The 14,143-nt window shown below is 34.3% G+C and overlaps 1 protein-coding gene across 11 annotated transcripts in view; it reads right to left on the bottom strand.

Moving 5' to 3' along the window:
• SNF4Agamma (SNF4/AMP-activated protein kinase gamma subunit) overlaps nucleotides 1–14,143 on the bottom strand; it is a 591,124-nt gene that overhangs the window by 77,979 nt on the left and 499,002 nt on the right. The gene's annotated exons all lie outside the window — the stretch shown is intronic.

The following is a 14,143-nucleotide window of genomic DNA, read 5'->3' as shown; positions in this document are numbered from 1 at the left end:
AGACTTTAGGTACACATACGAAAAGGACGAATAATTATTAAAGATAATGTTGAGCAATGGCGGCCACCGTGGTGTGATGGTAGCGTGCTCCGCCTACCACACCGTATGCCCTGGGTTCACACCCCGGGCAAAGCAACATCAAAATTTTATAAATAAGGTTTTTCAATTAGAAGAAAATTTTTCTAAGCGGGGTCGCCCCTCCGCAGTGTTTGGCAAGCGCTCCGGGGTGTATTTCTGCCATGAAAAGCTCTCAGTGAAAACTCATCTGCCTTGCAGATGCCGTTCGGAGTCGGCATACAACATGTAGGTCCCGTCCTAGCGATTTGTATGGAAAATCAAGAGAGGCACGACGCAAATTGGAAGAGAAGCTCGGCCTTAGATCTCTTCGGAGGTTATCGCGCCTTACATTTATTTTTATTTAATTTTGAGCAATTTCTGTGTAAATGTCTGTCTAAGATCTTTCGGGAGCCCCATCGTGGATATATTATCGGACATGGATATTTCAAATATTCTTGATTTTATAAACAACTCAGGCTGGTTGTGGTGCATATCCGATGTACACTCAGAAAAAAATCGTTCTAAAATGAACGAAACAAGTTCAAAATTAAGAACATTCGTTGACAAAAGTCTGTTAAGAACTTTTTTCCTTAACTCGTGACCGATGGGCTTGTTTTAAGAATAGTTTTTCCAAGCACACCGTTCGTATTTTATGACCACTTTGGTATTGACGTGTGAAACTTCTGTGCTCATTTCAAGCACTATTTGGTCTTGATTTAAGATTTTTTTTGTTTTAAGAACAGTAAGTAAGAACATGAAAAGCTTGAATTGAGTCCGGTGGTGCTGGATTTTCGAACGGCGTTTTTCTCTGAGTGTAACACTCAGTAGGTTTAGACAACTTTTATGGCATCAAAAGAGCTTTTCAATAGCTACTTGAGTGACCTGGGTAGCAGCCATTATATGTACCTACCCAGCAACCTACCTACTTTGGGAGAATTAATACTTTATTTACATTTACAAACTAAGGGAAGTACAAATTTTCTTTGTTAGTTCCGCCTGATCACACGTTGTTTGAACGAAACAAGAAGAGAAGAAGATAATACTATTTTCACACAGACGGCTTATTGAATAATAAAGGCAGTTTTGTACATTAAGACGCTTATTGAGCTCAATCTTCCCTACAAAATTCGAATCTATAATTATTTCATTAGTAGCTAATCGAATGCCTAATGAAGTCAAAAGCACAATGCAACTCTGTTGGCCGCGTTCCGCTTCATACTTTTTGGTGTGTTCAGTGCTTAAAAAGAAGGGAATAATGAACAAATGTAGTACCTATTCTTAGTTTATTTTGAAACCACCCATACTGGGTGTGCTATTACTTTATAATTCCCAGGAAGAAAAAAGCCGGTCGAGACAGTCTAATGTACCTATGTATGTATGCATGTTTTTTGTCATAATTAGGCATAATCAATTTATTAAAGTAAACTGATATGATCAGTAATTAAAATGATATGAGGCAAACAACCGTTTAGAGTTTAATTAACAACAGTGGTGGCAGCATTTACAAAGAGAGTTAAGAGAGAGTGAGAGATAGAGCACTCTCGTATGCAGCCAATGGAAAGCGTGATTTTTTATATGCTATGCATACGTGTGCTTATGCCTATGCATACGAGGGACGAATAATAATTACTTTCACTTTGTACGATCTGTCGAAACTACAGTAAAACTAGTTTTCTCTTATCAAAAAACCTTTGGCGTTATATATTAAACCGTCATCATGGAAAATATAATTGATTTCTTCTTTCAAGCTTTTGGTAGCTCTTGAGTTATTGAAATTTTAGAATCCATGAGAACTATAAACAGTTGTGTTTTTTTAAAAGCATATACATATGCACTTAAACTTAATATGCACTGGTAAGTGCACAACTTATGTACTTATGAAATAAAAAGTGTGGTTTTGTTATGCGTTATACACTATGACCGAAAAAGTGCGTGTCTCAACTATTTCTGCATATACAGCTACTATGTGTCATTGCCGATAAGCGTCTTTTTAGTCGCAAACGGAAAAAAAAAAGAACTTATAAAACTGGTTGGTTAATAGATGTGACTAGCAAACTTTTCTTTACATGCAAACCTTTATACGATCGCTTGAGAACTAAACTACTTTTGGAAGAGAATTTGTTTTAAAACTTCACCGTTGTTGTGACTTTGTTCATACAAAGTTCAGATTTTTCTTGTCCAAATTTGGTCGAATGGAACTAAAGACGAAGTTCGGTTGTTTTCCATCGTTTTAAGTGGACACATAAAATTGAATATCAGACTAAGCTTTATTTCCAAATTTTGTTTAAGAGAATTTGTAACATGAAATATATTTTCCTGACTTTCTTCTCTTGAGAGTCCCATTTCAAATAGGTATTGAGCTGCTGTTTTAATATTAGATAAAACGTTAACTATATTACTCAAATCAGCCAATATCGAATAATTTTACATGGAGTAACCCCTAATTTTTTTTTCTCGTTAGAAGCTCTAAATTTTTTTGGGTAAAAAGAACCGAGCGAATCGATAAAGTGGCGAATATATGTATCTTGCTTTTATTATCATGGTAGGTATTTTTAGAACGTTACTCGTATGCAATTGCTAACAACCCAGTATCAATGCAAAATGTTTTAGTTTAATGAAGCTGTGGAAATCCTATTAATTGCACCTACGTAAATAACTAGGAAATATGTGAACATGTGTAGTTAAAAAATTTTATAAACATTCTCAATTGCAAAGTATAATCGTACCTTCTCATACAATGTACGTAATAGTCAGTCACTTCACTTTCAAGACTTTGGATTGAAGAGGGTTGCGAAGGCTATACATAGTCTTTGGTGTGGCGTTCTATGAAGTCAGCCGACTCATTTTTCGATATACAGCTGCGCACACGAAAATAGCAGTGCCTTTTTTTTTTGTAATTTCGTCAATTGGTTTTTTTTCGATAATGAAAGAAAAACTTCCAAAAATGTTGTTACTGAACCTTTGCAAAGCAAAATCTAAAACGTTTTCGAAAAAGTTCGAAAATACGAGAAAACTTTACGAAAATTTCGTACCTTTTTTGAGAGTTTTCTGATTTTTTTCTAATGTGCGGTTTTGAGCCCAGTTAATTTTAGTCTAACAAGTAGAAAATAAAGGTATTTCAAAGTTTATATTGACTTTTGAAAATACTTTTTCCGAATGGTGTTTCTGGTTTTCTTTCACCTAAAAAGAAAAAAATATACGCCCTTTGTATGGAAGAATATATAAAAAACCATCCGGAAAAAACTTTTCAAAATTCAATACATATTTTGAGAGACCTATAACTTGCTAGACTAAAATTGGTTGGGCTACAAAACTGCATACTCAAAAAAATTTTCAAAACTCTACTTAAACCGTTCGAAATTTTCGTAAGAGTTGCGGTAATTTTGCTTTTTTTAAGACGTTTTAGAGATTGGTTTGCATGGTTTAAGTTACACAAAAATTCAAAAAATTAAATAAAAAGTTCGAAATTTTCGTGAAGTTTTCTAATTTTCGAATTTTTTTGGAAATATTTTACTAAAAAGTTTGAAATTTTCGTAAAATTTTCTCAAATTTTCGATTATATTTTGGAGATTGGTTTGCATAATTTCAGTTACAAAAAAAAAAAAAAAAAAATCAGAAAACTCTAAATAAAAAGTTCGAAATTCCTCCGAAGAGATTTTAGGCTGAGCTCTTCCAATTTGCGTCATGCTTCTTTTAATTTTTCCTACAATTTGGCAGGACGGGACCTACTTATTTTATGCCGTCTGCAAAGGCAGATGATGATACACTTGGAGTGCTTTGCCAAACACTGCCGAGGGGTGACCCCGCTTAGAAAATATTCTTCTAATTGAAAAAACTTGTTTCTAAAATTTTGATGTTGCTTTGCGCGGGGCGTGAACCCAGGATCTGCGGTGTGGTAGGCAGAGCACAGTACTATCACACCACGGCGGCCTGGTTAATTTCAGTTACAAAATGTATGGAACATTTTCTAAAATTAATGAAAAATGTACGAACTTAGTCGACGACATTTGATAAAAATGGCCACTGCTATTTTCGTGTTCGTTCATGTAGTTTTTTTTTTTAATTTTAAATTAAAAGAAAGAATTTAAAGAAAATAATATCTTAATATATAAAAAACACGTGTCACACAATTGAGGCCAATGAACTCCTAAACTACTGAACCGATTTTGAATTTGTTTTGCACCCCGTGTGTAGTTTGATCCAACATGAAATATAGGATAGGTGACTGGGTGACTAGGGTCTCAAGATATAGGCCAAAACGTGGACTCGGGTACCCCTAGTGTGTGTTTATAGAATAAGGATATCAAATGAAAGCTGTTGATGAGTGCTTTAGTAGAGAGTAATTTTCATACCCCTGGGTGATTAGGGTATCGAGACATAGGCCAAAACGTGGACCCGGGTACCCCTAGAATATGTTTATAGAATATGGATAACAAATGAAAGCTGTTGATGAGTGCTTTAGTACAGAGTAATATATTATCCAGAGACGGACTGGGACTGGGATTAGGACTAGGACTGGGACTGAGACTCGGAGTAGGACTGGGACTGGGACTGGAATAAAATACATACCACCTTATATGCACATCGGTCTTTCCATGTCAACTTATATTTTCTAGCGGATTTAATATCAACAATTTCTTTGAAATTTGAACACCTTTTTGTACCGTTCAAAAGAGGTTTGTTTGTTTCTATGCTTTATTGAAATTGTTTCTATCAGCCAACCGGAATATTAATTTTTTTAAATTTCTATACTTTTTTTTTAAATAACTTTTCTTCTTAAAGGCTTGGTGAGAAACATGGATATACACAACTATTTATTTTAAGTATTTGTCTTTAGACTATTTTTCTAAAAAAAATATGCAAAAAAATATTTATAAAAACATGTTTTGAGTGTGAAAATATAAAAAATATTAAAACCTGTATATTGTTGTATTTTGCAATATTAAAAAAAAAATATCGAAAGTATTTTTTTATTGTGTGCGGTCTCTTAATGGAATTAAAATTTTTTTTTTTTTGCATTTTCAAAGTAATAAGATACTTCTTTTTGTTCCAGGTTATTTCTCTAATATGAATATTACCAAGTTTTCAAAAGGCGGTCTATTCGTCCGAAAACTTCAGTACAAAAATTTCCAATTTTTTTATTATTTTTAGTTGGTTTCTTGTTTTTATTATAAAATAATAAAATATCAGATATTTGTAAATTTGTTTTTATATCAAAATTTTAAACAAAACTAGGGTTGCTTGTCTCCCTCGATTTGGTCTATGCAAGTTCTCAAAAAAATCCATCAAAATACGAAATTTTCAAAAATATGAAAAAGACATTGCAAACCTTTTCAGCCAAATCGGTGATGCAAAGTCGACTAATAGTTTGACGTTCGCATTGAAAGTCCCATATATGTATCAGCATATTGTTAGAAGAGGTGTGATGTGTATATTTGTATATATGACTCAAATGAGACATATTTACAAAACTTTTAAGTTAAAGACGAATGTTCATGCATAAATATTGCTTCTGTTGCTAATTAATATTAACTGTTATAAATTAACTTTTAACACTTAAGCAAATATTCGCATATGATGTTAGTCATGCTCCAAAAAAAATAAATGAAGGTGGCTGAAAGAATTGTGACATGAAAAGGAGCTCAAAGCGATGTTTTTTAATAGTGAAAATTATTGAATAAAAAGCAGGGGCCGCAGTATCATTTGTTGAGGATTTTTCTGGTAGAAAAATGATAGATAAATCTTGTCTTATGGTATGATTTAAATTTTGTCAAAATTATTTTTTAATTTAAAAAAAAGGAAATTTGTTTAGAGTTATGTTTTTTGAGTTTTTACTAATAATTGTTATCGCACCTTGAACCATGCTTCAGAATATCTCCGCATTGATAAATTCAATATTTTTCTTTTTCATTGAAACTCATGATCAAATCATTTCTATTTTATCAATTGTGAGTCGAAAAAATTGAATACTTTTTTTCTGAAAACTCATTGAAAGTGATTAATATTATAGCATCAAAAATTTTCATATAATCAAGATTTCCTCAGAATTTTGCCCAGATTTGAATCTGTTTGAGCTAGACTGGTAGCGTTTGGTATCTACACCATATATGTGACCCGGCCTATGAAAAGGTGGCTTATGACTCAAAAAAGAAACAGCTGTTAAAGAAAAACAATGCATTTCTTCAGTTTCTTAGTAGTTTTTCTTTTGCATTATTTTTTTTGAGTCATAAGCCACCTTTTAATAGGCCGGGTCACATATATTGACTAAGTTGAATTTAAGTAAACGCCTTACTCGTGATAGAAAGAAAAAGAATGCCAAATTTAATTTCAACGCCGTTGTTTAAACGAAAGTTATTGCAAAAAACATGTGACGATAAACCTTCGAAAAGGCTGACAGATAGATGGACGGATGGATGAGCAATGACAACTAACATTTCTTCGGTTACGGCTTTAGAATTTTTCTGTCGAGGCCCCCGTTCCTTTTCGGTAGTCACTACCGGTTTTCTTCGGCAGAGTCTACCGATATTTATCTCTTTGCCGGATCTTTTGCACTTTATTCACGTCATAGGTACCAAATAAAGTAAGGTAAAAAACTACGGAGACAAAGGAGATAACTCTCTATGTTGAAGCACAGGTTATCCATTGAACAGCCCGGGTCTATTCTTCTTATTATGCAGTCGTTCGCGTAGGAGGCTATGTTGGCTCCTCAGTGGACACTATGGCAGACCCTGTTTATTCTTCCTTATTTGAATTTTTTGTTTTCTGCTTACTGTGTTTTATAATGTAGTGAGCGATTCAATTTGGCATCATTTGGGAAATCCATTCGATATATGTGTAAATTATAAATCAATACAAATATATGTAAGTGAAGAGTAGTTTGTGAGAAAAAATTCTATGATAATGCTCTTGAGCAGAGCTGCACAATCCCTATATACTTAGAGCACTTTTGTTTTTGTTCTGTCCTGAAGAATACACACAGATAAAAATTCACACTTTGAATATATAAAAAGCTTTCATAGCACTTCCATATGCCCTCACATATGAATTCGTTTCATATTAAAGTGCCTGAATTTCATATGAAAGTGCAAGGAAAAATCACTTTCATACGAAGCCAAAGCACTGCGGTATGATATTCAAATTTACACTTACACTGAAAGAAAAAGACTGGTAAAATCAACCGAAATACGGGTCAATTCAACCGAAATTTCTGTCAATTTTTATCGGTCGCAACAAGATGTTGAATCAACTGCGCACAAATCGTTGATTTGTAATTGACCGTTTTAGTAGTCAAATGAACAAAAAAAAGTTGTTGCGACAGCTTTGTATGAAAGTACCTATGTTGCGGTATTTGCAAGGTAGATGAGTTTTCACTGAGATCTTTTCATGGCAGAAATACACTCGGAGTGCTTGCCGAACAGTGCCGAGGGGCGACCCCGCTTAGGAAAATTTTCTTCTAATTGAAAAACCTTATTTCTAAAATTTTTATGTTGCTTTGCCCGGGGTGTGAACCTAGAGACTTCGGTGTGGTAGGCGGAGCACGCTAACATCACACCACGGTGGCCGCCATATACATACGTAAATATGTGTATACATATAGTACACAGCATACATAAGTACAAAGTACAGAGCGCAGTGAGCGTAAATTTCTCTTTGAAATTTGCTCATGTATTGACTGTTCATCGCTGTTGAAATGACCAGTGAGATCAGTTGTGTTAACAAAAAAATCAGTTAGATTGATGAGGAATCTGTGCCAATCTGTCAATTTTACAGAATTTTGTTAACTTAAGAGCGCCAATTTCTCTTCTGTTGAAATGACTAAACTAATTTGTTCGCTTGACAAAGAACTCGGTCGAATTAACCATAATTCGGTCAATTTCACCGAATCTCCGTTAAGTCAAGAACAACAGAAGCGATTTGTTGATTTTACTAGCACCATTTCTTTCAGTGTACAAATTGATAACAAAAACTTTTTAAAAAATATTGCAGCACAGAGAAAAATTGTAATTCAAACTCTATATATTTTTTAAACATTTAAAATAATTTTTTTATTTTTGAATTTAAAAAAGTTTTAGTGTAAATTTAATTTTGTATATGTATTGTGATTTACCCTTCAATATAAACATTTACAGCCCTGCTCTTGAGTTTTTAAAATGATAAGTATTTTTTGAAAGAAATACTCCTTGGAGCAAGAGCGTGTTTTAAGTGTTTTTTGAATCATGCCCTGTAAACTACTCTACTTTTCTGTATAAAAAAATTATTTATCAAATTTCGGTGTGATACAAGCAAAATAATTCCTATTTGCTACGTAAAGCATGGCATAAATTAAGTGTTATTGTTAATATTGACATAGTAAAAGTTAAGTAAATAAATACTGCTGACTTCAATAGGCGCAGTTGTTATTGACTCAGGTTTATTTTTTTTTTAAATCTACATCGGTATGGAAAAATCCTATCTAGAAACGAATATTTGTTTCTTTCCGAATCTAAAATGCACTTCAGTTCAAGTGCTTAATAGATAATGGTAAAAATGGTTTGAGTATACATACACAAATACAGCAGTGAACACGAAAATAGCAGTGTAAAATTGTATCAAATGCGACAGTTGAATTCTTTTTTTATTTTCAATAGTGTAAGAAAACACTTGTATGAATTTTTTCGAGTACGCATTTTTCTAGCCCAATCAATTGTAAGGCCCAAATACATTCGACTTTTATGTTGTATTTGGCGCTGGCCATTGTAAACATTACTAAGTAGCGTAACAAACAGGTGTCGCTCAAAATGGGCACACACACAAACATCACTAATGGCCATATTACGAAAATCTTTTAGAAAATTCAAATTTAATATTTAAACGGACATAAACTGTGATAATTTTGGAATATTTAGCATTAAGGATATCTTGTTTGCCGTAATTAAAGGAAAATGTTAGGTTACATTCAAGTATTTAGTTATTTTTTCTACATTTATGTATCTTTAAAATTGATACTAAGATCGAAAGTATATTGATGCAATGCAACTATACTCTTCCTCCTGTTCTTCATTCCACTCCATTCGACTGCCTTTTTTTACTGCCTCCCACGCTATTCGCAACATAACCTCAATTTAAGCTGTCAAACTATATAGTAAACAATGGCGCTGGCGTCACTTTGAAACAACGCACGTTGAAAATTTCCCTGCCAAAATGAACGCAAATGAAAAGTAAAATTTTGATTTTTTGTCGCAATGAAATATTAAAAACATCTATTTTCCTAACATGAGTACAAAATTATGTTTTGAATTGATTTGATTGTTGATGAAAAAAAGAGTTTTCACGAAATTCATCAAATTTAAAGAACGAATTGACTTCAGCAGAACGTAAGATTCTGAATTCTGACGCTGCCGTTGCGTTGTCTATGGATTGAGAACATAGCAACTAAAGGGCGAATTAATGGTGACTTATAACCATAAAGCCATAACCAGACAGCTGATCGAACCAACCTTATGGAAATCAATGTAATCGATTAATGGTGCCATACCATACCGCTAACTCGATTACATTGATTTCCATAAGGTAGGTTCGATCAGCTGTTTTGTCTGGTTATTGCTTTATGGTTATAAGTCACCATTAATTCGCCCTTAAACCATATGTGATTGGAGTCAGCTATTGACGCAACATAAGTCGAATGTGTTCGGCCCTTTAGTCTTACAACATACAAAATATAAAATTTTCACAAATTTTTTAGTTTTTTTCCGAAGATTATTTCAGATTTTCTTCCATACAAAGTGAGCATAATTGCATTTGTTATTATTATATTTTCTATTTTTTATATTCCTCGGATAAACTGCTGGAAACATTATTGGTAAATCTACTTCCGTAATTGAATAATGATTGGTTATAAGACTGGGTACCCCTTCCGAACTGGGAAATATTTAAATTCGCTAAAGCCATCATCCAGTGAGTTTTCTACCTCCGTATTATCACGGGCGTGCTGTGTGTTGTTTCGTTTAGGCCAAGGTGCGGCATCTATTTTTGAAAAAATTAAAGGTAGTGCTGCGAAACTAAAGACAAGAAACTAGCAAATTATCTGGCTACCAAATTGAACCAGACTTCTATTTAGCTTAAATCGTTGTTGTTGCATTTACATGCAAAATTATATTTATGGCTAAGGACCTTTTCCACCGGATGATGCCTTATATCTCCGAATTATTCGAAGCAGGTATTCAATATTGGGTATAGATATTCCAAATATCAAAAAAGTTAGCAAAGAGGGTGGGAATGAGTGCGAGTGAATCAAAAATTATAGATATATGAGGTAATTTAGGTGGGAGGGGCAGAGGAAGTGGCGTCGAAATTTTAATAAAGAGTGAGAGTGTGAATGGGCTCGGAAATGAGAAGGAGAATTAGAATGAGAGGAGATAAAGGGAAAAAGGAAATAATAGGAATAAGAAGGTGAAATGGAAGAAAATGTAGTAAAATATTATTCGATGATATATGTAGAGAGTAATAGCGGAAGGGAGCTCCACTTTTAAAATATAGGGCACGGCAACGTCTGCCGAGTACGTTAGTAGTAAATAAAAGTAGATTTCTAATAAATTTGCAAATAAATAGAAACACTGCCAAATTTTCAAAGAATGCAGACACCGTTGAAATTGGCATTGGAATGGGAGAATACAACCGTGATCTAGAGGATGTCGTTGACGCGGCACCTTCTGATGACATTAGACAATGATTGATTGTTCGTCGGTGCCGAAATGATTTCCTTAATATGAAAGACTGGAGACGAAAAATGTTGTATGTCGTAAAAGTACAACACAAAAACGGCAGTAAAACGAGACAGAACTTTTTTCCTCAAACCAAGGACAAATTGAATCATAGAATAAAGCGGGGACTCATCATTTTTTCCATAAGAGGACATGGCTGCTGGTTGCTGTGCCGCCCGGCTATGGAGCCGCGCCCAAGTAGCGCTCTAGGCGCCATTTTGATTCTCATTAGATCATTAGGTTTAAAGTCGACACAACTTGCTATTCAGTTAATGGGGAGAAGGAGGGTTAGGGGGGGGGGGGGGGACTCGCGTGCAAATCCACTAATATGGTGCCACCTTTGTCCATACGTATAGGACTTAGATACAATTTTGAAGCGGATGGAACTCTATAGTGCATTCTTATACCATTTTTGGGACAACTTCAGCACCATATCGTGAACATTTCGGGATGTCTTCAGAACATTTCGAGACTTTATCAGACTCAGAATATTTAAGGTATTATTTCAGGATCATTTCAAAACAATACTGACAACATTCAGAGAGATTTACAAGATCATTTCAGATTAATGTCGAGACCAATTCGGAACAATTTCAGGAACACTTTGGGATTATTTAAGGTATCATTTAGAGAAAATTTCAGAATCATTTCGGAACAGTTTTTGGACAATTTCGGGACAATTTAAGCATCCTTTTGGGTACATTTCGGGATTATTTTTGGAATCTGATTTGGACGCGCGTTTTTTTTTTTTTTCTTTTCAGAAAATTTATCAAAACAAAATTAATTGAGTTCATTAAGTCGAACCATTTTTTATTGCAAATGCTGCCCCTTTTCGTCCGGCAAATTCAACATAAAAATTTCCAACTGTTTTTTTGTGTTTTTATATTTTTCAATTGGGCAGTTCACATCATTCATTTAAAATTTTAAGAATTGAGTTGGCTCCAAAAATTTTTATTCAAGGATAGCACATACGCCAAATAGGACATGTTTTACTTCATTACACTTTATTTCGTACAATAATAAAGCAAACAATTTTTTTTCCTGAGGAATAGAAATCCCCTTAAAAAACGATGTTTTAAAAAATTAATTTCTTCTATTTCAGCCGAAGGGAACAATGAAAAAAATACATTACTTGGATTGGAAAGTTGGTAGCAAAGGAGATATTAGCAGTCAATCAATTGCGCTCCATCTTTATATTTTTACTTATCATAAATATTTTTGCAATTTCTATGTCAAAATTTAAAAATCAAAGTTTAGTAAGAATATTATTTATGTATATAAGGAGACATTTTTCGCTGATTTTTGTCCATTTACATAAAGGAAGTGCTTAAAGTTTTTTTATTTTATTTTTATTTTCTCCTTTTCTTACATTTTCTCGGTGTCTTAACCTATCTGTTAAGTTTTACGCTTGTAGCTCAATGAGAACTTACCCTTTAGTTTTTCTAAATATCTAAGTCCGTGCGCCCCTTAGCGACACTTTTTGTATGGTGTCATCGGCTGTAATCGACCTCTCAATTAAGCTCTAAATTTTTAGCTTCTAGCTCATCCAGAAGTTACTAAAACCCGGTTTCAAATTTTCAAATTATTTTCCAATTTTTTCGATCCGTGCGCCACCTAACGGAAGTTTTTCTCCTTTTGTTCCTTTGTCACGTTGTCTTGATCTGTCCCGTGAGGTTTCATGTTTGTAGCTCAATGAGAAGTTACTTAAAAATCGATTGCAAGATTTGTATGAAAAGCGGACAAACATTCAACCCATCTAATATAAAGGAAATAATAAAAAATGTGCAGAAGTTAACGAAATCGATAGTATGAGTTAGCATGGAAGTCCCCACACGTATTTGCAAAGCATTTCGAATCCGGCAAATAAGCTCGACAACACTCTGTTAAAACCCACTAGGAACTTTGCAAAAGCTCATTTAGCAAAAGCTCGGCAAATATAAGCTTGCGAAATTATGTGTGTGCGCGCCATTGACAATTACATACATACTAGCTAATTTTATGAAAAACTTTAAGAAAGCTACAATAAACAACAAAAAACCAAAAAATGGCGAGTACGAGAGTAAGCTTATGATTGGTTAAGTGAAGAGTTTGTTTTTAAGTAAAAGCGTTAATGCAAAGATGTATGTATGTACATACATATGTATGTGTGTTCTTCAATTTACTTTTCAACGCTTTGTTTTTTGTGCTTTTTTGGCTTTTACTTTTCTTGTTAGCTCGAGCAAATGACCTTGGGCTGTTGGTGATGTTCACTATCGAATACTTTAAGTGCCGCTACTCTGTGTATGAAGTAATTGTATGTATGTATGTATGCATTTAAGCCTAGAGGCGTATGTTATGGCGACTTAGTTTTTTCTGAGTTTCAGTAAATTTCACGGGGGTTATAAAAAAAATAAATGTAAGGCGCGATAACCTCCGAAGAGATCTAAGGCCGAGTTTCTCTTCCAATTTGCGTCGTGCTCCTCTTGATTTTCCCTACAAATTGGCCGAACGGCATCTGCAAGGCAGATGAGTTTTCACTGAGAGCTTTTCATGGCAGAAATACACCCGGAGCGCTTGCCAAACACTGCCGAGGGGCGACCACGCTTAGAAAAATTTTCTTCTAATTGAAAAACCTTATTTCTAAAATTTTTGATGTTGCTTTGCCCGGGGTTTGAACCCAGGGCATCCGGTGTGGTAGGCGGAGCACGCTACCATCACACCACGGTGGCCGCCGTAACGGGGGTTAAGTCTTCTTTTATGTTAAGACTTATGTTTGCTTACGAGGTTGGGCTGATAAAACGTTCATAGGAATTTTCCATAGTTCCACGCGGAGCAACGTTTTTTCATTGTGTATGCCCTCAGCGAATGCTTTGCACTTCTTTTACATATATACTTATTTTATAATAAACTTATTGAATACCATATGAATTGAAGCATGATGGAAAGATCCACCGGCGTTATATATGTACGTCAGGCTATGGAAGAAACATGCCCCCAGAAATCGGAGTCGGTTTGTTTGCAGTCCTGTATATCGGCAGAGGAAGTGACGATGCTGCACCGCTTGCTGCGTGCAAATACTGGCTCGTGTCTGTCTTCACTGAAAAAAGTAATTCCGCTAGGTGGGGCACGGATCGAGATAATGGGAAAATCATACTAGATTTGGATTATTTTCAGAGAACTAGAGATTTGAAGTTTTAAGCTTATTTCAAAAAGACAAAGGGACTACAATACCAATCACACAAAGTTCCGATAGGAGGCGCACGGATAGAAGTATTAAAAAAATTGTACGGAATTGCGATAAGTTTTTAAGAGAAGTGCCATTTATAATAGAATTTTTATATAAAGGAAGTGCTTAAAATGTTGATATC

This window comes from Eurosta solidaginis, chromosome 1 (genome assembly GCF_040869045.1).
Source record: "Eurosta solidaginis isolate ZX-2024a chromosome 1, ASM4086904v1, whole genome shotgun sequence".
Lineage (NCBI taxonomy): Eukaryota > Metazoa > Arthropoda > Insecta > Diptera > Tephritidae > Eurosta > Eurosta solidaginis.
Note: the sequence above shows the minus strand (reverse complement) of the source record. Positions and strands in the feature narration are given on the sequence as shown.